Source organism: Chiloscyllium plagiosum, unplaced genomic scaffold (assembly GCF_037043375.1).
Source record: "Chiloscyllium plagiosum isolate Xiang-an unplaced genomic scaffold, Cpla_swu_hap1 HiC_scaffold_28, whole genome shotgun sequence".
Lineage (NCBI taxonomy): Eukaryota > Metazoa > Chordata > Chondrichthyes > Orectolobiformes > Hemiscylliidae > Chiloscyllium > Chiloscyllium plagiosum.
In genome coordinates this window covers 8,058,303-8,084,347 of record NW_028270166.1, presented here as the reverse complement: position 1 = coordinate 8,084,347, position 26,045 = coordinate 8,058,303, and the positions used below count along the sequence as shown (strand labels likewise).

Here is a 26,045-nt window from a genome sequence, read left to right as displayed (position 1 = left end):
AGGAGTGGCTATATTGATAAGAAAAAAACCTCCCTTTCCAGGTAACGGAGCAGATTAAGGGTGAACATGGATGGTTTATTATTCTTAAAGCCCTAATACATGGAGAAGAGTATGGCATTTTGAATGTATATTGTCCCCCCGTGCTCCCTCTTAAATTTCTAATTGATGCAGTGGCTAAATTAATGAATCTTGGAGTCACCGCATGATTGTAGGAGGGAATTTTATCGCTTTATAGATCCAGAGGTTGACAGGGTACCAAAGGACCTGGCAGGTATTGCCCACGCAGTCTAAACAGCTGGTGAACATGTGCGATGAGTTGGGACTAGTGAAGTACCTCTACCCTAATGGAAGAGACTTCACGTTTTATTCCAACCCACACAAATGCCATGTGCGAATTGATATGTTTTTATGCCAACTGGCGGTCTGGACAGAACATTGGCGTGCAAAATTGGGAATATAACTGTTTTGGAACATGCACCAGTGTATCTAGATGTTAAAATCAAAGCACTGGGGCCAAGTGGATTCCCAACTGAGTTCTATAAGGAATTCATAAACCTGTTCATGGAATGAATGCATGTCACTGGCACATCGATCCATTTTTGTTAGGGGATGGTGAATTTGTTGAATACATTACTAGAGAGTCCGTGGCGTTTTGGGATATTAATTCAGGTACGGCTAGTAATCCAGCAATGCTTTGGGAGGCCACTAAGGCATATTTATAAGGTCTGATCATTTCATATTCAACGATGAGAAAGAGGCAGAGGGAGGAGCAGCAATGGATGCTGGAGACCCAGCTGAAGGTAGCTGAGAAAACATATTATAACAGGCTGTCATTGGTTAAGCTGCAGCAGGTCACAGCTCTCCAGGCTGCTATCGACTCAACGCGCACACAAGTGGCTAAAAAAGTGGTTTCCTTTGCCAAACAAAGACTGTTTGAGTTTGGAGATAAGTCTGGTAGATATCTGGCTTATTTGGCTAGGAGGAAAAAAGCTTCCCAATCTATTATGTCTGTTAGGCAGAAGGCTGGTACAATTACCTGCGAATTGAAGAAGACCAATGTTAGGTTTAGGGAATACTTTGCAGAGCTATATTGGTCGGAGGGGCCGCGAACACGGTACAATGGGAATGCAGTCCTTTTTTTCAAAATCTGGACCTCCCCAATATAAGTATAGAGTAGGTTTCCCTTTTGAATGTGCCCATAATGGTACAGGAAGTGCAGGAAGCAATAAGGCATCTCCAGGGTGGCAAAGCACTGGGGCCAGGTGGATTCCCAACTGAGTTCTATAAGGAATTCATAAACCTGTTAGTGGAGCCACTTCTGGGGAAGTACAATTATTCTTACTCACAGAATTGTCTGCTGCCTTCTCTTCGGGAGGCTAATATCTCCCTCATTGTAAAGAAGGGAAAGACCCTGAAGAATGGGCTTCATACAGACCCATTTCACTGTTGAATGTAGATTTCAAAAGATTGATTCCAGGGTTGGTGAGCTCCCTAGACGCAGAAAAGGCGTCAGATAGGATGGCTGTATCTGTTTTTGGATTGGGGGGGGGATCCTTTGCCAGATGGGTAGCAGTACTGTATAATGATCCTAAGGCCGCAGTCATTACAAACAGTGCTAAGTCTAATAACTTTAACATTGGAAGAGGTAGTTGACAGGGGTGTCCTCTGTCACCGCTGTTCTTTACCTTGGCAATTGGGCCGTTAGCCGAAACTATCAGGACAGATCCTGAAATAATAGTGCCAAAGGTGGGAATGAGGGAGCATAAGGTCACCCTGTACACTGATGATGTCCTTTTATTTTTGGCCGATCCAGAGAAGTTTGTTCCTCGACTGATCCAAACAATTAATTCATATGGTGGTTGCAAGATCAATTTTACAAAATCGGAAGCCATGCCTGTAGGGGGATTAGTGACGGACGGAATGCATTCCCGGTTAGATATTCACCAAAAGGTTTTTTATATTTGGGAGCTTTTATTACCAATTCCTTCCACAAGCTGTATAAAGCTAACTATGCATACCTACTAGAGAGGATAAAACAGGATTTGCAGCGGTGGGAGTGGTTTACCGTTATCGTGGTTGGGCCGAATAGCCCTGATGAAGATGAATGTTCTTCCTCGCCTGTTATACCCCATGAGAATTCTCCCGTTGTTGTTATCCAGACAAGTGTTACGGAGTCTCAGCGGTTGGCTAGAGTCCTTTATTTGGTGCCATAGGCTCCCTCTAATTAAATTCACTAAATTGCAGCTTTCACAGGCTGAGGGAGGGATGGATCTTCCAGATTTGAAGATATATCAATTAAGTGCTCGGTTAACATATGGTGGTGACTGGGTAGGGGGTATTTCGGAGTCGATTTGGCTTGATATTGAAGCCTCACAATCGAGATGTTCTTTAATTAATTTATTATTCATGGACAAAATGAAATCCATTGACCCAGCAGTGTAAAAGTCCAATTATTTTAAATACAGTAAAAGCCTGGAGGATAATGAGGCAAGATGAGGGCAATTGGTCTAAGACTTCACCATTTACCTCGTTGGTGGGAGCTCAAGGATTTAAACCTGGGGTAATGGACTCCGTTTTTAAGGCTTGGGAGAATAAGGGAATCTTTTGTCTGGGAGACTTATTCGAGACGGAGGTCGTGATGTCATTTAGTCAGTTACATCAGAAATATGGATTGTCTAATAGGGACCTTTTCCGATACTTCCAGACGAGGGGCTATATACAGAGGAAGACCACACTCCTGGTCCAGTGTTACAAATCAGACGTGGAGAAAAGAATATTCCGGGGTACGGGTGCTCTTTCACCCAGTATTTTATATCACTTACAGAAAGGTCGCACCCTGGGGGAACATGGAAGGACTCTGTAGGATGTGGAATTGAGACTCAGGAGAGGATATTTCATGGGAGATATGGGAAGACATTTGGGGGAATATAAGGAAAATCTCAGTATGTAACAGGGCTCAGGCCATGCAATTGAAGATTATACACAGGGCTCATGATGCCAGAGAGGCTGGCTAAGTTCAAGAGAGGAGCGTCATCTGGATGTCCCCAATGTAACATTAGTATAGACATTCTCACACACTGTTACTGGTCCTGTTGTGCGATCCAGAGATATTGGAGTGCTATAATAAGGGAGTTAAAGGTCATCCTGGGGATTGACATTAATGTGGATCTGGTATTGCTTCTTTTGGGGTTACCAAATTTGCCCTCTCTGGGAGAAGGAGAAAGTGAGGACTGCAGATGCTGGAGATCAGAGCTGAAAATGTGTTGCTGGAAAAGCGCAACAGGTCAGGCAGCATCCAAGGAGCAGGAGAATCGACGTTTCGGGCATGAGCCCTGAAGAAGGGCTCATGCCCGAAACGTTGATTCTCCTGCTCCTTGGATGCTGCCTGACCTGCTGCGCTTTTCCAGCAACACATTTCCTCTCTGGGAGAACGCAGGAAGAGATTGTTTAACATTCTTACCCACTGTGCGAGGAAGAACATTCTACTGAATTGGACGTCAGAAAACCCCCCCAGGTCTTATGGGTGGCGTAGGCTGGTGATGCAGCATCTCACCCAAGACTACCTCACAAATATGGTGCACCACAAAACGGAACAGTTTTACAAGACATGGCAGCCCTTTTTAAAATTATATTGACGCTGACTTATCAGCAATATTAATTAGGGCTGTGGTATAGCCATGGGAATCAGTATGGGCGCCTGTGGGGCCCCGGGAGGAGGAGGCTGGGGGAAAAGAATATGGGTACTGTAGATGGTGCTCCCAGGGACAGAAGACTCAGTGGAGGTGTGATGAGTGAGACAGAATAAAGTAGTGAGATATTATTTAATTTAAGTTATTTGAATTTAGTTTAAGTTAGTATTTAATATGTCTGTAGTTTAGTTTAAGTAGAAAAGTTTGTTCTGGTATAAATTGGAGGTGTAGTGGACAGCGAAGAGGGTTACCTCAGATTACAACAGGATCTGGACCAGATGGGCCAATGGGCTGAGAAGTGGCAGATGGAGTTTAATTCAGATAAATGCGAGGTGCTGCATTTTGGGAAAGCAAATCTTAGCAGGACTTATACACTTAATGGTAAGGTCCTATGGAGTGTTGCTGAACAAAGAGACCTTGGAGTGCAGGTTCATAGCTCCTTGAAAGTGGAGTCGCAGGTAGATAGGATAGTGAAGAAGGCGTTTGATATGCTTTCCTTTATTGGTCAGAGTATTGAGTACAGGAGTTGGGAGGTCATGTTGCGGCTGTACAGGACATTGGTTAGGCCACAGTTGGAAAATTGCGTGCAATTCTGGTCTCCTTCCTATTGGAAAGATGTTGTGAAACTTGAAAGGGTTCAGAAAAGATTTACAAGGATATTGCCAAGGTTGGAGGATCTGAGCTACAGGGAGAGGCTGAACAGGCTGGGGCTGTTTTCCCTGGAGCGTCGGAGGCTGAGGGGTGACCTTATAGAGGTTTACAAAATTATGAGGGGCATGGATAGGGTAAATAGGCAAAGTCTATTCCCTGGGGTCGAAGAGTCCAGAACTAGAGGGCATAGGTTTAAGGTGAGAGGGGAAAGATATAAAAGAGACCTAAGGGGGACTTTTTCACGCAGAAGGTGGTACGTGTATGGAATGAGCTGCCAAAGGATGTGGTGGAGGCTGGTACAATTGCAACATTTAAGAGGCATTTGGATGGATATATGAATAGGAAGGGTTTGAAGGGATATGGGCTGGGTGCTGGTAGGTGGGACTAGATTGGGTTGGGATATCTGGTCGGCATGGACGGGTTGGACCGAAGGGTCTGTTTCCATGCTGTACATCTCTATGACTCTAATAGTAGGTCATTTATTAATAATGGTACTGTGTTATGGCTTTTTTTTCTACTGCCTTTTTTCTGTTTTAATGGTGTTTATCTTTTTTTTAGTTTATAAATGTTTTGTAAAAGATTAAAATGGGTTTTCAATAAAAATATTTTAAAAAAAAAGATGGAGATCGAGAGGACACAATTTTAAAGTGTTTTGCAAACAAGCGAATATAGAGTCATAGAGATGTATAGCATGGAAACAGACCCTTCAGTCCAACCCGTCCATGCCGACCAGATTTCCCAACCCATTTCCACCAAGTAGTCTGGGTTTCCAATGCACTGCCTGGAAGCATGGGAGAGACATGTTCAGTTGATCCATTCAAGAAGGCGTTGGCTCATTATTTCAATAGAAACAAGAGGCAGCGCTGGGGAGGAAAGGCAGGAGTTTGGCATTAAGTCAAAAAGCTTTGAAAGCTGGTACAAGGGGCTCTTGTGTGTAGTGGTAGTGTCCCTAACTCTGAGCCAGAGGACCTGTGATAAAATCCCACCTGCTCCAGAGGTGCGTAATAGCATCCCTGGATAGGTTGATTAGAAAATACCTCCAGGACTTGTGCAGATACGATCCTGTGAGCACTATAACATTTTTCTCAGCTGTGGTGCTAAAATTGCGAAAGGGCTAAGTTGGTTTTATAATGAAGCAATTTTGTGCTGCTGAGTTGTTGATTGCTTGTTAACATATGTCATTTTGTTCCTCAGAAAAACGGCTTTAATTACATTTGTGTAACCATAAGAGGAGAAAGTGGAATGATGTGCAAGAGCCTGTGACAGTGTGACAAAGTCTACAATAGAATGTGAAGTATAAGGAAAGGAAGCATTGCACAACTTCTACAAGTTAAAGGCTACGTTTGGAAAATTCTGGAGAACAAAGGTACTCTTCTTTCAGCTTGCACAGGTGAGCAGTTTGCAGGGTGATTTTTAAAGAAGAAATGCTGTTTGGCTTTTGATGCTGACTCCATTTTTAATTTCAAATTTAGAATTATTGCTTATGCCTTGCTGTGAACACATCATTTTAATACAGCAAATGACAACATTCTAGGAGACAACAGAACTGTCTTAGTGGAAAAGCAAACATTAGGAGAGGCAATAGATGTTAAAAACTACAACATTGTATAAGGGCAGTGCATTCCCTTAGAACCTGTTAGGAAGGAAGTGATAGCTGTGGACAGTCACTGAATCTCAGAATTGTTGTGGTGTGGAAGGACACGATTAAACCCATTATGTCTAACTCTCTGACCAAACATCATCAGCCAAGAAATAACTTTCCTCTGTTGTTGATAAAGAGAACCAGACCGCGTAGGTTCTGAATATTTTATTTTAGATGAAGATTTATTTCTTTATTTGTCCAATCAGTGAGGTAAGTTAATAAAAATATTGAGACACTCTGGAGTAAGTGAATAACTGATGCTAGCTGATAATTCTATGTTTTCCAGGGGGGTTAATGAAGGGGAAAAAAATATATTAGTTGGAGATATATGTAAAAGGTTAGAAACAGTTCCATTGTGTAAAGTTTAATTAAGGAGTGACTTAGCAAATAAAAGAAGTGTTTGATAGTACAACAAATCCCTACAGAAGGAATTAATTTTATCTTGGGGAATAACCTGTCTGGTTCAAAAATATGGGCCTCACTCAGGTATTGAGAAATAAAAGAAATGAGAGGAACATTCTGCATTATTACCTGACTGCATTGTACCTTAATCTAACGCTCACTGGCTTTGCCAGGAACAGGGGGAATCTTAGAAATTCCATTGTCTAAGATTATTTTCAAAAGTTTAATTGGAAAGTGGGAGTTAAAGAGAATGAGGTTGACATCTTCTTTAATATAAACTCAACCAACGGATTCTGAATTGAGACAGGTGTCTCAAAAAGTCTACTCAGAAATTGAATCAGAGCCAATATCTGAGTGTTATTATTTTAAAAGACAAAATGTTAATGAGGAAGGGGAAACAATATCAAATAGTATTGAGTGATGCATGGGCAGTGGGTCCATCAAAGTGATAGTTCCATTTGAGTATTGCAACAACATTTTAAGACTATCTCTTCACACTAAACTAAAATATTTATATTGGCTAGGATTATGTAAAGATTTTTCCAGACATGTCAGGTGATCAGTAGCCGCAGAATTGCACTCCAACACAATCTGCAACCTCACAGTTCGGCATATCTCCTCTCAACCATTTACCATTGAGTTGAAAGTTCAGTGCTGTTCCTGTAAAGAGTGCAGGAGTCTTGGCTGCAAATATTGAGGTGGCAAGCTAGTGAGGCTACCTAGTTTCAGAATTACTTGCACACCAAACAGTGGAAGCAACAATGCAATGAGCTGAGGGATCCCACACTTGATAGATCAGATCTCAGCTCTGTACACCTGCGACATCCAATTGTGAACAGTAATGGACAATTTAAAAACTCACTGGGAGGGAAGAGTTCACAAATATCCCTATTCTCAATTTCAGGGCAGTCTGCACATCAATGCAAAATTCAAGGGATTTGCAGCAAGCCTGAAGCAGTTTTACCTTGGCTTTCTCCAGTAGTCCCCAGCTTCACAGATGTCCGTCTTCAGCTAATCTGATACCAGAAAATGAGTCAAGGCTTTGGATTTAGCAAAGGTATAGGCCCTGACAACATTCCAGCAATAGTACTGAAGACTTGTGCTCCAGAACTTGTTGCTCCCCTACCAAACTGTTCCAGTGTAACGAGAACACTGGCATTTACCCCAAAACTTGGAAAATTGGCCAAGTTTGAGCTGTACATGAGAAACAGGACAAATATGCAAGCCGGCTAAGTGCCTACTCTCATTCATCAGCAACATCATGAAGGGCTTGTTGGAGTGCTATCAGGTAGTGCTGGCAGAGGTGTAACCTGCTCACTGACACTCAGCTTGGGTTATGCCAGGGCCACTCAGCCTTGTTTCAAACATGGACAAATGAGCTGGATTGCAGAGGTTGGTGAGAGTGACAGCCCTTGACATCAAGACAGTATTTTACTAAGTATCCAGGAGCAAAACTGGAGTCAACTGAAATCATGTGGAAAACCCTCCACTGATTGGAATTTGGTTGTGGTGTTATGGTATTGGAGATGAGTCATCTCAGCTCCAGGTCAACTCTGCAGGTGTTTCTCAGGGTAATGTCCATAGGCCCAATCATCTTCAGCAGCTTCTTCAATGAACGTCCCTTCATCATAAGGTCAGAAGTGGGGATGTTCAGCACCATTTGTGACTCCTCAGACACTGAAGCAACTCACAGGGCAGAGGCTTTTTAAAGAGATTGAAAACATGTTGTCTTGATTAGCTGTCTGATTAGTCTTCCTTCAATGACTCAGTAACATCCATTAACCAGGTAATGAGAAAGGCTCAGTAATGCTATTCCTTTTATGTCTTCCCTTCCAGTTCATAATCAGGCTTCACTTCTATTAAAGGTCTAGATGATACTAATGGCTTGATAGAATGTTGAATGACACAAGCCTTTTGGCCTATCATATCCATTCCCACTACTAACCTATTGTTTATTCATTCACAAGATGTGGGTGTCGTTGGCTGGAGCAGCATTTATTGCCCATCCCTAATTGCCCAGAGGGCAGTTAAGAGTCAACTACATTGCTGTGGGTCTGGAGTCACATGTAGGCCAAACCAGGTGAAGACAGCAGATTTCCTTCTCTCAGGTGTGAAAAGGATGGGATTTTGGTTGACTAGCTTTTCATTTCTGATTTTTATTGGATTCCAATTTCATCATCTGGCATGGTGGGATTTGAACACATGTTCTCAGAGCATTAATCTGGGGTTGATGAATCCAGTAACATTACAGCTAGACTAATACTTCCTTTACCTCAATCCCCTGCTTATTCCTGTAATGCTGTAAATCCTGTCTCTCAGGTACTATCCAATTCCTTTTTTTGAATGTCAAGACTGAATCTGCTTCCACCACAATTTTAAATAGTTTATTCCTTTACTAAAGGTGACTTGTTAGTTGTCTATTGACTGAACTGGCCAAATCCTGAAGGACGTACCTGTGGATGTAAATTTGCTCACTGAGCTGGAATGTTAATTTCAGATGTTTCGTCACCATGCTAGGTAACATAATCTCTGATGAGGCTCTGGTGGTATGGCCCACTTTTTACTTATGTGTTTAGGTTTCCTTGAGTTGGTGATGTCATTTCCTGTGGTGATGTTATTTCCTGTCTTTTTTCTCGGGAATGGGATCCAAGTCAATGTATTTGTTGATAGAGTTCTGGGATGGAATGCCATGCTTGTAGGAATTCTCATGTGTGTCTCTGTTTGGCTTGTACTAGGATGGATGTGTTGTCCCAGTTGAAGTGGTGCCCTTCTTCACCTGTATGTCAGGATACTAGTGAGAGAGGGTCATGTCTTTTTGTGGCTAGTTGGTGTTCATGTATCCTGGTGGCTAGTTTTCTGCCTGTTTGTCCAATGTAGTGTTTGTTACAGTTCTTGCACGGTATTTTGTAAATGATATTAGTTTTGCCTGTTGTCTGTATAGGGTCTTTCAAGTTCATTAGCTGCTGTTTTAATGTATTTATGGGTTTGTGAGTGTTAGACATGGGGGTAAACCCTCCTGTTAAATTTAAAACCAGCAACACAGAAAAGATTTATCCCATGCAGTAAAAATTCCAGTGGCCTAGGACTATTTAAAGTAACAATTAACAACTTTATTTCTTAAAGTATAACAGGGAATAATTAACGAACCATGCTTTACCATTTCTCCACCTAGCCTATCTGTTACCTTCCCTTCTGTAATACTAGTCCGATAAAACTCCCAGTTAAGATTTACAAAACCACAGTTCTTATTTCAAAACCAGGCAGCTTCTATTTGGATATTCCTGTGTCTTCTTTTCATCTTCTTAGGAATTTCTGCATCACAGGTTATTGATCAAAAAGGTACATTTTTAAGAGAACTATTTTTTGGGCAGTCTGTTTACAGGCTGGGCTGGGCAGTTCTCCTCTCAACTGTTCAATTTTCCCTGGTCTTATACCCACAGGCATTGGATTGTGTCATTGGCTTTTAAGATTGTCAATATACTCAATTCAAACTGGATTGGAGTTTGGTATTTTTTGGGGTATAATTTAAACTGATTGGCCGAATTTGAATTTGTTTTTGTCTCCAGGCAATGATCTAATGGAGTTGTTTGACCCAGTGTTACATTGTTGCCTTTTTGAGAACACTTGGTGCTGTGTCCGCTCATTCTGCTGCTTTTAACTCTCTTAAAATACACCCACATCTTCATAACAGTGGGCTACCATGATGCCAAGGGGTCTGAGTAGTCTGGCAATCATTTCCGAGATGTCTTTGATGTAGGAGAGAGTGGCTAGGGTTTCTGGACGCGTTTTGTCTGCTTGTTTGGGTTTGTTGCTGAGAAATCAGCAGACTGTGTTTATTGGGTACCCGCTCTTTTTGAATACACTGTATAGGTGATTTTCCTCTGCTCTGCTTAGTTCCTCTGTGCTGCAGTGTGTGGTGGCTCATTGAAATAATGTTCTAATGCTGCTTTGTTTGTGGGTGTTGAGATGATTGCTTCTGTAGTTCAGACTTCAGGAGGGGGCTAAAATGGGTCTGTCACTTGGCACATCTGTCTGAAGAAAGCTGCAAATGTTCCAGCCTTTCTTAGAAATACAGAATCCCGACAGCAGGCCATTCAGCCCATCGAGTCCACACCGACCCACTGAAGAACATCCCACCCAAACCTATCCCCTCTACCCAAACGCCATAACGTTGTATTTCCCATGGCCAATTCACCACCCAACCTGCACATCTGTGGAATGTATAGAAGAAGCCACTCCCAATTACTCAGCTGCTAATCCCGTGGAAGAGCTTCTCAAAGGGGTGGAAGGGACCAGAGGAGATGTTCAAAGTGATGAATGGGAGGAGGAAACGGCCTTAGTGCAGATCTTCCAGTAGGAAGGGGGTGGGGGGGGCGGTGAAGGGTGGGTAGGTTACGACAATTTGTCATTGCTGCTGTAATGAAGTATTGAGGGGCAGAAAAAGGGGTCATTGAAGTAGAGATGCTTGAATGGGGGCACAGAGTTGCCATGATGTGTACCTTGTGATTGACCGTTCGGCCAGTAGTCTGCACTGTGGGTCAGCTGACCCTCTGCTCTCTTACCTGTTTCAATCTCCAAGGCAATGGGAACCACACTGCGGCTGCTGGCTGCTTTTGAACTTTACACACGTTGGCCAATCAGGCGTTAGCCGTTGCCACTAACCGGGCGTGAATTTTATCTCTGGATCCACTTAAGAGTTGAACTATTAATGCAATAATTAATGCAGATGTAGCAAAATGGAGTCAGGATGTGACAATTACCCGAGTATCTAAAACCTGACCCTGAACGGAACCTCTAGTCCTGGGTTTCAACATTGTATCCAGCTTCAGGGATGATACAAGTAAACTATTATCCAATAGTTTTCACAAATGAGTTGGAGTTCTACATTCTCATTTTCTCCTTGATTAAACAGCAGTCTGATTGTCATTCTTTCAGAAATATTTACTCATGAAAGTTCAAATAACTCACAGTCATAGGTACCTCCCACATGGTTAATAAACTACATCTGACCTTCAAGTTCATTAGCTGCTGTTTTAATGTATTAACAATGCATCATATTGTATGGATAAACCACAGAGGTGTAGAGACCTTTGTCCCTTTGTGCTTTATGTTGCAAACACCAACATTCCTTCTGGAACATTCCACTCATTGGCTAGTGGGAAATCCTGTTGGACAATGAAAAAAAACAAACCAAAACCACTCATTGATCATTTACTGGAGGAAGCATGCAAAACACACATTTCTGTAGTGTCCGCTAAAATCTCACAATATCTCAGGACGTTTTGCAACAAACAATGCAATTTTGTAGTATAGACTCGCAGCATCACCCTTAATGTTCACAACAGCATTGGACTCCAAAATGTGACACTGAGCCGCATAAATCATCTGACCAAAAGTTTAGTTAAAGAGATACCGTTTCAAGAGTTTCTTAATAAAGGAAACATGGTACTCAGTTTACATGCAGCAAGCTCCCACTAACAAAGGCATGACCATGGCCAAATGATCTGTTCTTTGTGAAGGTTGATGAATAACCTTTGCCCGGGACGCTGAGGTACAAAGGTGTACAGCTCAGAGACAGACCCTTTGGTCCAAATTGTCCACGCTGACCAGATATTCTCCATTAACCTAGTCCCATTTGCCAGCATTTGGCCCATATCCCTCTAAACCCTTCCTATTCATGTAACCATCCAGTTGCCTTTTCCCTTCTTCAAAATAGTCGCTATGGAATTGCTAACGTTCACTTTCGGGGGCCTCAACTCGACAGGTTATTCAAAAACTGTCCTACCTGCAATGCACTCCCTCATGGTCTATCTAAGTTTGCACACGGTCTTTCTAATGTGCCAAGACCATAGTCTAAGACTGGGATTAGCAAGTGTGAGTTCGGTGCTCTGGTCTAGTTACATCAGGATGGTTATGTTGGAGTTCTGTGAATAGGTCTGAAGCAGGGATCTTTTGCCAGAAGGCTGACTATTTGGAATCTTCCTTCACATCATTTATGCATGACACTGCAACAAGGCCTTTATTCTCGGGGTATTAGTACTCGGCTGAGGACTGTCTTTCCTTGAAGGATTGAGAATCTTTGCATTTCTCTATAGTAGAGAGCTGTGGTTGCTTTGTCATTGAATATAGTTAAAGCTGAGAAAAAGAACAATAATAATGGGGTTGAGTATGTGCAGGATACGTGCACTTAACCTGATGAAGGAGCAGTGCTCTGAAAGCTTGTGATTTTAAATAAACCTGTTGGACTATAAACTGGTGTCATGTGACTCCTTAATATGCAGGATGGTGTAACGCTGACATCAACTGTCACTTGCTATCAAGACTGTAAGAAGAAAAAAATGGAAGAATTGTACAAGAAACTTGTGACTAAGTTGTGGGATGGCACAGTGGCTCAGTGGTTAGCACTGTTACCTCGCAGACCTGGGCTCATTTTCAGCCTCTGGCGACTGTCTGTGTAGAGATTGCACATTCTCCCAGTAGGCCAAAGTGAGGACTGCAGATGCTGGAACTCAGAGTCTAGATTAGAGTGGTGCTGGAAACACACAGTAGGTCAGGCAACATCCGATGAGTCCTGATGAAGGGCTTTTGCTCGAAATGCCGATTTTCCTGCATCTCAGATGCTGCCTGACCTGCTCTGCTTTTCCAACACCACTCTAATCTAGACCCACATTCTCCCAGTGGGTTTCCACCTGACACTCTAGTTTCCTCCCACAGTCCAAAGATGTGCAGGTTCGGTGGACTGGCTATACTAAATTTCCCAGAGTGTCCGGGGATGTGCAGGCTAGGTGGATTAGCTGTGGGAAATGCAGAGTTGTGGGTCTGGGTGGGATGTTATTTGGAGGGTCAGTGTGGACTTGATGGGCCAAATGGCCTTCTTCCACACTGTAGGGATTTTATGACATAACATACTAATTATTATGACAAGAGCAGTCTAGGTACAGAGAACAAGCCCAAAGAATGCAGTATAGAGAACCAAGGCCCAGATGAGCCTATGAAGCTAGGGTGCAGAGGGATCTAGGTGTCCTTGTGCATGAACTGCAGAAAAGTGGAATGCAGGTACAGCCGGAAATAAGGAATGTCAATGGAATTTTATCACTTATTGCTACAGGAATAGAATATCTGCAACAGTACTAGGCCGCATCTGAGGATTGTGGACAGTGTTGGTGCCCCTACTTGAGGAGGGATGTAGCTGTATTGGAGGCAGTTCAGAGGAGGGTCACTTGATTGATTCCATACAATAATGAGAGGAGATCTAATTGAGGTGCTAAAGGGGATTGACAAAGTAGACATAAAAAAGATGTTTTTTTTCTTGTGGGGTAATCTAGAATGAGAGATCGTAGTTTTAGAATAAGGGTTAGCAGATTTAAAACAGATGCAGAGAAATTACTTCTCTCAAAAGTTCATGAATTTGTGAAATTCACTCCTCCAGAGTCCTGGGATATTGAATAAATTTAAGGAGGAGATAAGATTTTTAATTAGTAACGTGATAAAGGGAACACCAGCAGGAAAGTGGAGTTGAGGCTGAGATGAGATCACCCATGATCATATTAAATGGCAGGGCAGGTTGGAGGGACTGAATGGCCTACTCCTGCTCCTGGTTCTTATATGGCAGAATCCAGGAGGATAGAACAATGCAGAATGAAGTCATGGAAGCAGAGCAGTCTGTGGGAAAAGCAATTTCAGCACAAATCAGTATTTTTGGAATCTCAGGGAATCGAGGGAGAAGGGAAACGGGTGGCAAAGTAGAGTTGAAGCCAAAATGAGATCAGCTGTGATTGTATTGAACAGGGGAGCCAGCTTGGCTTTTGGGAGGACAGGTGAGGCAAAGCAATGCCTGATGAAGGGCTGGACCCGAGGAGTACAGAGGATCAGAGGGATCTTGGTGCCCACAAATCTCTGAAGGCAGTAGGGCAGGTCAATAATATAGTCCAGAAGGCCTCTGGGATACTTGCCTTGATTAGTAGTGGCATTAAATACAAAAGCCAAGAGGTTATGATGGAGCTGAATATAACATTAATTGGTCCATAGCTGGCATAGTCTCAAAAAGTGTGGTGCTGGAAAAGCACAGCAGGTCAGGCAGCATCTGAGGAGCAGGAGAGTCGACATTTTGGGCACAAGCCCTTCCTCAGGAATATGGAGCTGTCTGGAGTGGTCTGTATATCAGAAAGGATATAACTGCATTAGAGAGGGTGCAGAGGCGATTCACAAGGAGGGTGCCTGGGCTGGAGAAATTCAGCTCTGAAGAGACACTACATAGGCTTGGGTTTTTTTCCCTTGGAACAGAAAATGCGAAGGGAGAGGTTTCTGTTTGAAGTTATAAGGGGCGCAGATAGAAAGAACCTTCTTCCCTCAGTGAAAGGAGCATTAACCAGGGGAACATTGATTTAAAGCAAAGGGCAGCAAGTTGAGAGGGGATTTGAAGAAATTTTCTTTCAGCCAGAGGGTGGTGGGAATCTGGTATTCACTGTCTGTAAGGGTGGGAGAGGCAGAAAACCCCATCACATTGAAGACGTATTTAGATTTGCACTTGAAACATTCGCCAATACAAGGCAATGGGACAAATGCTGGAGTAGATGGATGTTTGATGACAGGGGGTGGGCATGATGGGCAAGACAGGCTGCCAAATTTCCATGACCTCTCGGGGTACAATCCACATCCTGTCATAGAGATTCCAATGCTGGCAGATGTAAATTGATAAGATGTCCAAATCAGATTCAATCTGGATGATGTTACTTTAACCAATTCTGACAATGATCCAGCTGCAATAGGTCTTGGCAGCTGACTCTACTTCAGTGGCTTCTGCTGTTTTTCAGAAAAGTGAAGAGATAGTCATTTCCAGTTTAGACGTGTTTCTTCCACTGATCCAACATAATTTACCAGCAAACACAGCAACAACCTGCTGCTTGTGCCAGAGGATGAGGTAGTGCCTGTCTCACAGACCATGCACTAAACTGGTTGTTAAGAGGGGTGCCCCCCACCCCCTCCAGGTGAAGGTTGGGATTTAAAATGGGAATTGAGGCGCCGAGGGCACTAGGAGCTGTGAAGCCCAAGTGGTAAAGTCAGGTAACACTGAACTCTGTCGGGGTGAACAACACAGAGTCCAGTTAGAGTTTAAGTTAAAAGCTGGGAGCTGTTTGTATTTCTAACTTCCAATGTGGTGAGGAAGAGGAGCTGATCACTCTGACCAAGAGCCAAACCTCAGTGGAGTACACGTTACCGAGGTGGGGAGCGTGGACACTGAGTAACCTTGATACCCTGTCAGTCTGTCGTCAAATGACAGAACTTGAATAGTGATGGTGGACGGGAGGGTAAAGAGTCGCACCAGTAGAGAACACACTGGGCTAGAGGTAGGTTTCTGGGCCTATTGGGAGGTGCTGGGTAAGTAGTGGTGGCCAGGAGGGTAGAGAAGTCCCACGGTAGAGAGCACACCTTGCTAGAAGGCTGCTACGGCTGTACAGATGGTGCTGGGACAGTATTATAGGCCTGGGGTAGAGAAGTCCTCAGGAACACTTTACTGTTGGTGGTATCCGGGGATACACAATCTGCTAAGTGGCAGATCATAGTTTTAAGGAGGACACTGCAGGTTCCCTTATTGAGAAATACAAGGCAGACAGACAAGGGCTGTCAGAGCAAATGAAGAAAAGTGGTTGGGATCCATCCCAGACGTTAGCACAACAGAGAGAGTGGATAGATAAACAGAATAAAACTAAAAAGATCGGGATAGTGTTAGTGTACCAGTTAGCAGGCCTAATTGAGCAAGTGAGTGCCTCCCTGAGCAGGTGGAGAAAGGGCCAGGAAGAAGCTAAAGAGCTGGAGGACAGAATACACGAGTTAGACCAGGAACAATATCAAATACTGCAGCCACTGCAACAGAATAGGACACAGAGAGGCAGTGTGCTGGGAAAAGCATGGGGCACCCACAAACATAACCCGGAACACCGCGGAACCGCGGGGATCCCGAGGACAGCAGAGCTGACAACCAGCTGCCCCTATTCATGAGGGTAAGAGAGAGGAGGGAATTTACGTATCTGCAGTAATAGGAGGGAGGAAACGTGAGATGCTAGTGGGCACAGGAGCTGCTGTATCCATCACAAACCTACCCTTACCCCACACAAACAAAATGATTCATTTAACTGGGATAGGAGGGAATAAAACACCAGCTTACCGAAGCAAAATTACCCTCGTCGAAATAAATAATATATATATCCACAGGAAATTCTGTGTATGCCAAAATAATGAGGGCACCATAATGGGCAATGATCTCAGGAGAGAATATAATCTTCTAATTGATTGTGCAAAAGAGAAATTGATTTGGCCCAGACAGGACGGTTGGAAGACTGAGATTGGGAAACTTACAAGTCACCTCGAAAAAATTAAAGTGGCTACAGTCCCCAGTCGAGACTGGAACCTAGAAAAGGGGGGATTTGGAGCCGTCTGCGCCTGCGTCCTCGGAGCTTGGGCAGAACCAAAGTTAGATACAGGTCTAGTTAACATAGACCCCAATAAGGGTTCCCGGACCGGAGCATAAACCCCACCAGCAATACCCAATCAAACCCGAAGCAGAAAAAGCAGTTGTGGAGATAGTGAAAGGACTAGTGAGACAGGCAATCCTGAAAGCAACTGCAAGTACAACTAACCCACCGACGTGGCCAGTAATAACACCTGATGGGAGCTACAGGCTCACCATTGATGAAACAGGACTAAATATGTTCACCCCCCAAATTGCACCCCATTGTAGCTGACCCCTCCACCGTTTTAAACAGCTTGGCCCCTGAACACAAGATTTTCACTGTTTTAGACATAGCCAAAGGGTTCTGGTCTGTCCTGTTACACCCTGAGTCCCAGAATAAATTAATAGTTAGGGATACGGGGAAAAAAACCAGCGGTGGGAATTCTAGACACAGGGAAACCGCACAATTGTGGGGAGGGAGATCAGGATGAAAATTGGGGAAGAGTAAAGGATAACCCTCTAGACACAGCCGAGGAGACCCTCTTCATGGACAGGTCATGAAAATATGTAGGAGGCTCGCCCCAAATAGGACGGGCTGTGGTAACTGATAAGTTAGAAACAGTTATGTCCAGGAGGTTTGATGGAAGTCAGGCTGCACAGGTCGCAGAAATGGTAGCACTCACCAAAGCGCTGGAACTAGCAAAAGGAAATATCGTGAATATATACACAGACAGTCAATATGCCTTCAGTGTAGTCCATGACTACATGATGGTATGGGGCTGAAGGGGGTTCACCACCGCAGGGGGATCTCCTATCAAACACCAATTAAGAATTCAGGCACTATTGTATGCCAGTGAACAGCCAAAAGAGAATGCAGGAATAAAAGTACAGGTCCATCAAAAGGAACTAGCAAAACAGAACCCAAACTGGCTACAATTCAATGAAAACCAGGCTGCAGACCAAGCAGCTCAGCAAACCCAAAATCAAGAAGCCATTGATGAGGCTGCAATAGCCACTATTGAATTAGAAAAAGATACTACCCAAATTCAGCAGCTCCAGGAGGACACCTCGTAGGAAGAGAGAGAGAGCAATGGAAACTGCAGGGAGCATTCAAAGGGGAGGATGGTATCTGGAGGCAAGCAGACAAGGTGGTAGCACCAGTATAGAATATAGAACATAGAACATAGAACAATACAGCACAGAACAGGCCCTTCGGCCCACGATGTTGTGCCGAACATTTGTCCTAGCTTCAGCACCCATCCATGTACCTATCCAATTGCCGCTTAAAGGTCACCAAAGATTCTGACTCTGCCACTCCCACAGGCAGCGCATTCCATGCCCCCACCACTCTCTGGGTAAAGAACCCACCCCTGACATGTCCCCTCTACCTTCCACCCTTCACCTTAAATTTATGTCCCCTTGTAACACTCTGTTGTACCCAGGGAAAAAGTTTCTGACTGTCTATCTATTCCTCTGATCATCTTATACACCTCTATCAAGTCACCCCTCATCCTTCGCCGTTCCAATGAGAAAAGGCCTAGCACTCTCAACCTATCCTTGTACGACCTATTCTCCATTCCAGGCAACATCCTGGTAAATCTTCTCTGCACCCTCTCCAAAGCTTCCACATCTTTCCTAAAGTGAGGTGACCAGAACTGCACACAGTACTCCAAATGTGGCCTAACCAAAGTCCTGTACAGTTGCTACATCACTTCATGATCTTGAATTCAATCCCTCTGCTTGATCTGCACCACGGGCTCTCCCATACAGGTAGAGAGGCCATGATAGCAAGCCTAGGGAGAGTGTGGTAGTGGAAGGGAATGGGAAGAGACGTAGCCAAGTACTACCGCAGGTGCATGGTTTGTGCGCAACATAACTCAGGGAGACCCATAAAAGTTAGGATGGGACGTCAGTCCAGACCTAAGGGACCCTGGGGACACCGTCGGATATATTTACAGGGCCATTACCACCCTTCTGTGGGAAAGCGTACTGCCTGGTCATCAAAGACCAATTCACCCGCATTCCACTGTAGCCAGAATATTAGTGGAGGAGGTAATCCCGAGGTGGGGGTTATCCCTCCAGATCGACTCCAACGAAGGGATGCATTTTACTGGGAAGATCATGAAGACTATCTGCCAATTACTCAGCATTAGACAAACATTTCACATTCCCTATCACCCCCAGAGCTCAGGGATGGTAGAGAGAATGAATAGAACGCTCAAAAATGCTTTAGCTAAGGCCATGCACACCTCAGGCAGAACATGGGCTGAAGTGCTGCCAGCCAGACTAATGAGATTAAGAGCTACCACAAATCAGGCAACCGGGCTAACACCATAAGAATTAATGACCGGGCGAACAATGCAATTGCCAGAGACAATAATCACAGGGGGCACTGATGTGGGTCCACTAAAAGACAAAATTCGGCGATATGTGATAGAATTGAGCGGCCAATTAAAAGGAATGTGGAAATCTGTAATTGACAAAAAGGACAAGGCAGGGGAACTTGGAGTCTTCCCTGAGGTCCCAGCAGCAGGAAGCCATGTCCTGACAAACCAGGCTTTGCCCCAAACTGGTGTGGGCCATACATCGTGGTAATAAGTGGGTCACCTGGGCCTGCAGAGATAGTAAAGGGAAAGGCACCTTGGAAGCACTGGACCCAACTCGAACCCGTTTAAAGACTCCCTGTGACCAAACTAATGTCATTGACCATTTCCCAGATGCAGACAGGAACGGTGGACAAGACGGTCATCCCGGGGGAATACCGACTACACAACAGAACAAACCACACAGAAACACGACTGCACCTCCTGACAAAAACAAAGACTATCACTGATAACTTTATTTAACTGCAAAATGTACATACCTGTCCGTATTTCACTGTGTTTAAGTGTCATGACTGTCAGGAGCATGAAGGTGAGCTCTTCTATAAAACCCACCTAAGTTTGCATTGGAACTGAACTGTCTGCTACCCGCTGGCGCGATCAGTGGAATCCCAATCTGTGTCCACCCTGGTGTGGGCCCCTCGCGACCTGTATACAGTAGACACCTCGGGAGCGCTGTGTAAGGGGCAGACAGGGAAATACAAGCGGGGACTCCAGGGTAGATGTGTGCAGCTTGACAGGACCACCCAGCCCCTGGGGCCGGGCCCCCCAGCCTAGGGAAGGGAAAACCCATTTAAAACCCGGTAATTACCCACTCTGTTTCACCGGACAGGGATGGGGATGTGTTTATGCCCTGGTTCCCAAAGATGACTCGCGTGTCCAGACACGGTGCACTTATCAGCACTGTATGGTCACTAGGGGACAGTTTACCTGCACCTGCAGCGGGCAGGCTTGAATGTGATCACAGGCAGACGGTTCATATGTGGTCAGTGCAATGGCACCCATATCAGCTCTGCCACATGGATGTACCCATTCAACACTTACCAGCTGGGGGTGCACCCCAGGGATCGGGGTGACATGGGTGGACAGATAGACGGAAGAACAGGACAAGTATGTTACCAATAAGCAAAGGGATTTGTTTTCTTATTTATTGGGCCTTATGCAACAGACACCCCAGACCTCCCAAACCTGTCTGCAGTAGGGACAATTGCACCCTTTACTGTACCATGCCCCAGCGGGGGACATATTCAGAGAAGGATAGTGGCCCGCTCCATCAGTCCGGAGTTCTGTGCTGACTGACAGGTCCCCACCACTTTGAGGTCATCATTGGGATATGGATTCCTGGAATCTCTATCTTTGAGGACGCTGCAGGGGTTGTCAGTGCTAAAAACCAAAATTACCTCGTCTGTGGCCTGACTATCTTAGGCAATAATACCTCAAAAGCTCAGGAAGCAATTAACACAGAGCTGTCTGAACTCAGAGTCTAAGCACAGCAGACATGTTACGCAGTGGATTATCAATTAGCACAACAAGGGGGAGTTTGTACAATTATTGGTGACAATTGTATCACCCAGATTACTGATGACTCTTATAACATTACAGAAGCCATCAAGAATATCTGAGACCGGAACTGACAACCGGAAGCGGCAGAGACAAACCACTATAAATGCCGGAGGAAACATCACAGAAGCGCTTCACAGGAGGCTCCCAAGCACTGAGGATGTCACCTAGACAGGGGACGAAACGTCTGCAACACAAATTCCCAGCTCAGCGAACAGAATCACAACAACGAGCACCCGAGCTACAAATCTTCTCACAAACTTTGAAGAGCAATTAGTGCCTATTACTACAGCAATGGAGTTCAGCACAGACATTGAAACTGACAATGACTGCACCGAAACTATCAACGATTCTGCAATGTTTACAATAAACAAACTATGGTACAAAGACAATAACCTCATCACTAACCTATTATATTACAAAATGTAGCTTAAAATGTGTTGCTGGAAAAGCGCAGCAGGTCAGGCAGCATCAAAGGAGAAGGAGAATCAACATTTCGGGCATCAGCCAGGTGGAGAGAAGACTCGCAGCTGCCCACTGTGCTGTTGGTGTCTTTCTCTCTCCCCCCGGAGCTCCAGTATTTTCTTGTACAATAAACTCTGTCATTGAACCCTGACTCTGATTTGGAGGCTGGTTATTTTCCCCATAACACAACATAGAATCACAGACATGTACAGTACAACATGATCCTTAAAAGGGTTGTGATGACAGTCTAACAGTGAAGGAAATCATGTCAAAATCAATCATTAATCCTGATGTTTCAAGTTAAAAATCACACAACACCAGGTTAAAGTCCTACAAGTTTATTTGGAAGCACTAGCTCCTTCATCAGGTAACTGTGTTCCAACCACACACCAATTCCTGTCATCAAATCTACCTACTTCCTGCTTGGGAATATTTCTCAACTCTAATTTTCCCTCAGCTGTTGATAACTTCCTCCCATGTGATACTAACCTCTGGACTTACTGCTAATTTTATTTGTTCACTGGGTCAAGTTGTTGTTTTAGGGTTGTTTTGAAACTTGAAAGGGTTCAGAAAAGATTTACAAGAGATGTTGTTAGGGTTGGAGGATTTGAACGGTAGGGAGAGGCTGAACAGGCTGGGGCTGATTTCCCTGGAGCGTCGGAGGCTGAGGGGTGACCTTATAGAGGTTTATAAAATTATGAGGGGCATGGGTAGGATAAATAGACAAAGTCTTTTCCCTCGGGTGGGGGAGTCCAGAACTAGAGGGCATAGGTTTAGAGTGAGAGGGGAAAGATATAAAAGAGACCTAAGGGGCAACTTTTTCACACAGAGGGTGATGCGTGTATGGAATAAGCTGCCAGAGGAAGTGGTGGAGGCTGGTACAATTACAACATTTAAAAGGCATCTGGATGGGTATATGAATAGGAAGGGTTTAGAGGGATATGGGCTGGGTGCTGGCAAATGGGACTAGATTAGATTAGGAATTCAGGTCGGCATAGACAAGAGGGACCAAAGGGTCTGTTTCCATGCTGTGCATTCTATGACTCTCAGTGCTGACCTAGCCAGCGACGCCCACATCCTGTGGATGAATAAATAAAAAAAGAGATTGGAAATGGCACATTTGGCGTGCTAGTGCTATTGGGGGTGCTGTGAAGGTAACAGCTGAAGAACATCTATTCGATATTCTGTACTTACAGGTAAAAAGGGAAAGAGTGGAAAGTCTCTTTCTTTCAGATTCCTGGAAGCAAGTCATTGATCAAAATCCACAGTTGAACAGGGAGCTTTGCATTTCCTTTCGGTTAATCTGCACAATTCAGCTTTTCTGAGTCAATTAATCAAATGCTATCCAATTTAACAGCTACAACCTTTCACTATGTACATTGCATAGATAAACATTTCACAATCGTCTGAATCTGTATTGAGCTTCTCTGTATCTGCGCTGAGCTTTCACCTTGCACTTTAGTATTTACTAAACTCACTCTTTCTTTAACTCAACACAGTCTGGTAAACTTAAGTCCTTTTAGTCAAAAAAACAAATAAAACTTTCACTACATGCTGTTTGCAAAAGGTCAAGTGACTTTGAAGAAACAAAGTCTTTTAAGACAATTAAGATTGAGTTTTATGACTTTAGTTGTGAAGCAAAATGGTAACAGCCTCTGAATGGTAGTCCCTTTTACCATTTTGCTGGGTCAAAATAATACGTTCCTACACCACATGGACACAGCTGATAAGTGATAAATGTTGGCCTAGCCAGTGACACTTGACCCAGTGAACAAATAAAATTAGCAGTAAGTCCAGAGGTTAGTATCACATGGGAGGAAGTTATCAACAGCTGAGGGAAAATTAGAGTTGAGAAATATTCCCAAGCAGGAAGTAGGTAGATTTGATGACAGGAATTGGTGTGTGGTTGGAACACAGTTACCTGATGAAGGAGCTAGTGCTTCCAAATAAACTTGTAGGACTTTAACCTGGTGTTGTGTGATTTTTAACTTGAAACATCAGGATTAATGATTGATTTTGACATGATTTCCTTCACTGTTAGACTGTCATCACAACCCTTTTAAGGATCATGTTGTACTGTACATGTCTGTGATTCTATGTTGTGTTATGGGGAAAATAACCAGCCTCCAAATCAGAGTCAGGGTTCAATGACAGAGTTTATTGTACAAGAAAATACTGGAGCTCCGGGGGGAGAGAGAAAGACACCAACAGCACAGTGGGCAGCTGCGAGTCTTCTCTCCACCTGGCTGATGCCCGAAATGTTGATTCTCCTTCTCCTTTGATGCTGCCTGACCTGCTGCGCTTTTCCAGCAACACATTTTAAGCTACATTTTGTAATATAATAGGTTAGTGATGAGGTTATTGTCTTTGTACCATAGTTTGTTTATTGTAAACATTGCAGAATCGTTGATAGTTTCGGTGCAGTCATTGTCAGTTTCAATGTCTGTGCTGAACTCCATTGCTGTAGTAATAGGCACTAATTGCTCTTCAAAGTTTGTGAGAAGATTTGTAGCTCGGGTGCTCGTTGTTGTGGTTCTGTTCGCTGAGCTGGGAATTTGTGTTGCAGACGTTTCGTCCCCTGTCTAGGTGACATCCTCAGTGCTTGGGAGCCTCCTGTGAAGCGCTTCTGTGATGTTTCCTCCGGCATTTATAGTGGTTTGTCTCTGCCGCTTCCGGTTGTCAGTTCCGGTCTCAGATATTCTTGATGGCTTCTGTAATGTTATAAGAGTCATCAGTAATCTGGGTGATACAATTGTCACCAATAATTGTACAAACTCCCCCTTGTTGTGCTAATTGATAATCCACTGCGTAACATGTCTGCTGTGCTTAGACTCTGAGTTCAGACAGCTCTGTGTTAATTGCTTCCTGAGCTTTTGAGGTATTATTGCCTAAGATAGTCAGGCCACAGACGAGGTAATTTTGGTTTTTAGCACTGACAACCCCTGCAGCGTCCTCAAAGATAGAGATTCCAGGAATCCATATCCCAATGATGACCTCAAAGTGGTGGGGACCTGTCAGTCAGCACAGAACTCCGGACTGATGGAGCGGGCCACTATCCTTCTCTGAATATGTCCCCCGCTGGGGCATGGTACAGTAAAGGGTGCAATTGTCCCTACTGCAGACAGGTTTGGGAGGTCTGGGGTGTCTGTTGCATAAGGCCCAATAAATAAGAAAACAAATCCCTTTGCTTATTGGTAACATACTTGTCCTGTTCTTCCGTCTATCTGTCCACCCATGTCACCCCGATCCCTGGGGTGCACCCCCAGCTGGTAAGTGTTGAATGGGTACATCCATGTGGCAGAGCTGATATGGGTGCCATTGCACTGACCACATATGAACCGTCTGCCTGTGATCACATTCAAGCCTGCCCGCTGCAGGTGCAGGTAAACTGTCCCCTAGTGACCATACAGTGCTGATAAGTGCACCGTGTCTGGACACGCGAGTCATCTTTGGGAACCAGGGCATAAACACATCCCCATCCCTGTCCGGTGAAACAGAGTGGGTAATTACCGGGTTTTAAATGGGTTTTCCCTTCCCTAGGCTGGGGGGCCCGGCCCCAGGGGCTGGGTGGTCCTGTCAAGCTGCACACATCTACCCTGGAGTCCCCGCTTGTATTTCCCTGTCTGCCCCTTACACAGCGCTCCCGAGGTGTCTACTGTATACAGGTCGCGAGGGGCCCACACCAGGGTGGACACAGATTGGGATTCCACTGATCGCGCCAGCGGGTAGCAGACAGTTCAGTTCCAATGCAAACTTAGGTGGGTTTTATAGAAGAGCTCACCTTCATGCTCCTGACAGTCATGACACTTAAACACAGTGAAATACGGACAGGTATGTACATTTTGCAGTTAAATAAAGTTATCAGTGATAGTCTTTGTTTTTGTCAGGAGGTGCAGTCGTGTTTCTGTGTGGTTTGTTCTGTTGTGTAGTCGGTATTCCCCCGGGATGACCGTCTTGTCCACCGTTCCTGTCTGCATCTGGGAAATGGTCAATGACATTAGTTTGGTCACAGGGAGTCTTTAAACGGGTTCGAGTTGGGTCCAGTGCTTCCAAGGTGCCTTTCCCTTTACTATCTCTGCAGGCCCAGGTGACCCACTTATTACCACGATGTATGGCCCACACCAGTTTGGGGCAAAGCCTGGTTTGTCAGGACATGGCTTCCTGCTGCTGGGACCTCAGGGAAGACTCCAAGTTCCCCTGCCTTGTCCTTTTTGTCAATTACAGATTTCCACATTCCTTTTAATTGGCCGCTCAATTCTATCACATATCGCCGAATTTTGTCTTTTAGTGGACCCACATCAGTGCCCCCTGTGATTATTGTCTCTGGCAATTGCATTGTTCGCCCGGTCATTAAGTCTTATTGTGTTAGCCCGGTTGCCTGATTTGTGGTAGCTCTTAATCTCATTAGTCTGGCAGGCAGCACTTCAGCCCATGTTCTGCCTGAGGTGTGAGTGCTACCATTTCTGCGACCTGTGCAGCCTGACTTCCACCAAACCTCCTGGACATAACTGTTTCTAACTTATCAGTTACCACAGCCCGTCCTATTCGGGGCGAGCCTCCTACATATTTTCATGACCTGTCCATGAAGAGGGTCTCCTCGGCTGTGTCCAGAGGGTTATCCTTTACTCTCCCCCAATTTTCATCCTGATCTCCCTCCCCACAATTGTGCGGTTTCCCTGTGTCTAGAATTCCCACCGCTGGTTTTTTTCCCCGTATCCCTAACTATTAATTTATTCTGGGACTCAGGGTGTAACGGGACAGACCAGAACCCTTTGGCTATGTCTAAAGCAGTGAAAATCTTGTGT

At 44.5% G+C, this 26,045-nt stretch overlaps 1 protein-coding gene across 6 annotated transcripts in view; it reads left to right on the top strand.

Annotated features, from left to right (window-relative positions):
* Positions 1 to 26,045, top strand: part of LOC122565440 (N-acetyllactosaminide beta-1,3-N-acetylglucosaminyltransferase 3-like) — a 98,910-nt gene that overhangs the window by 37,000 nt on the left and 35,865 nt on the right. For 4 of the 6 annotated variants that reach the window (XM_087975977.1, XM_087975973.1, XM_087975975.1 and 1 more), the window contains exon 2: positions 5,535 to 5,730. The gene's annotated coding sequence lies outside the window, so the exon portion shown is untranslated. Of the gene's footprint in view, positions 1 to 5,534; positions 5,731 to 8,351; positions 8,465 to 23,561; positions 23,586 to 26,045 lie in introns of those variants that run through there. The other 2 variants (XM_087975978.1, XM_087975980.1) reach the window with 2 other exon arrangements.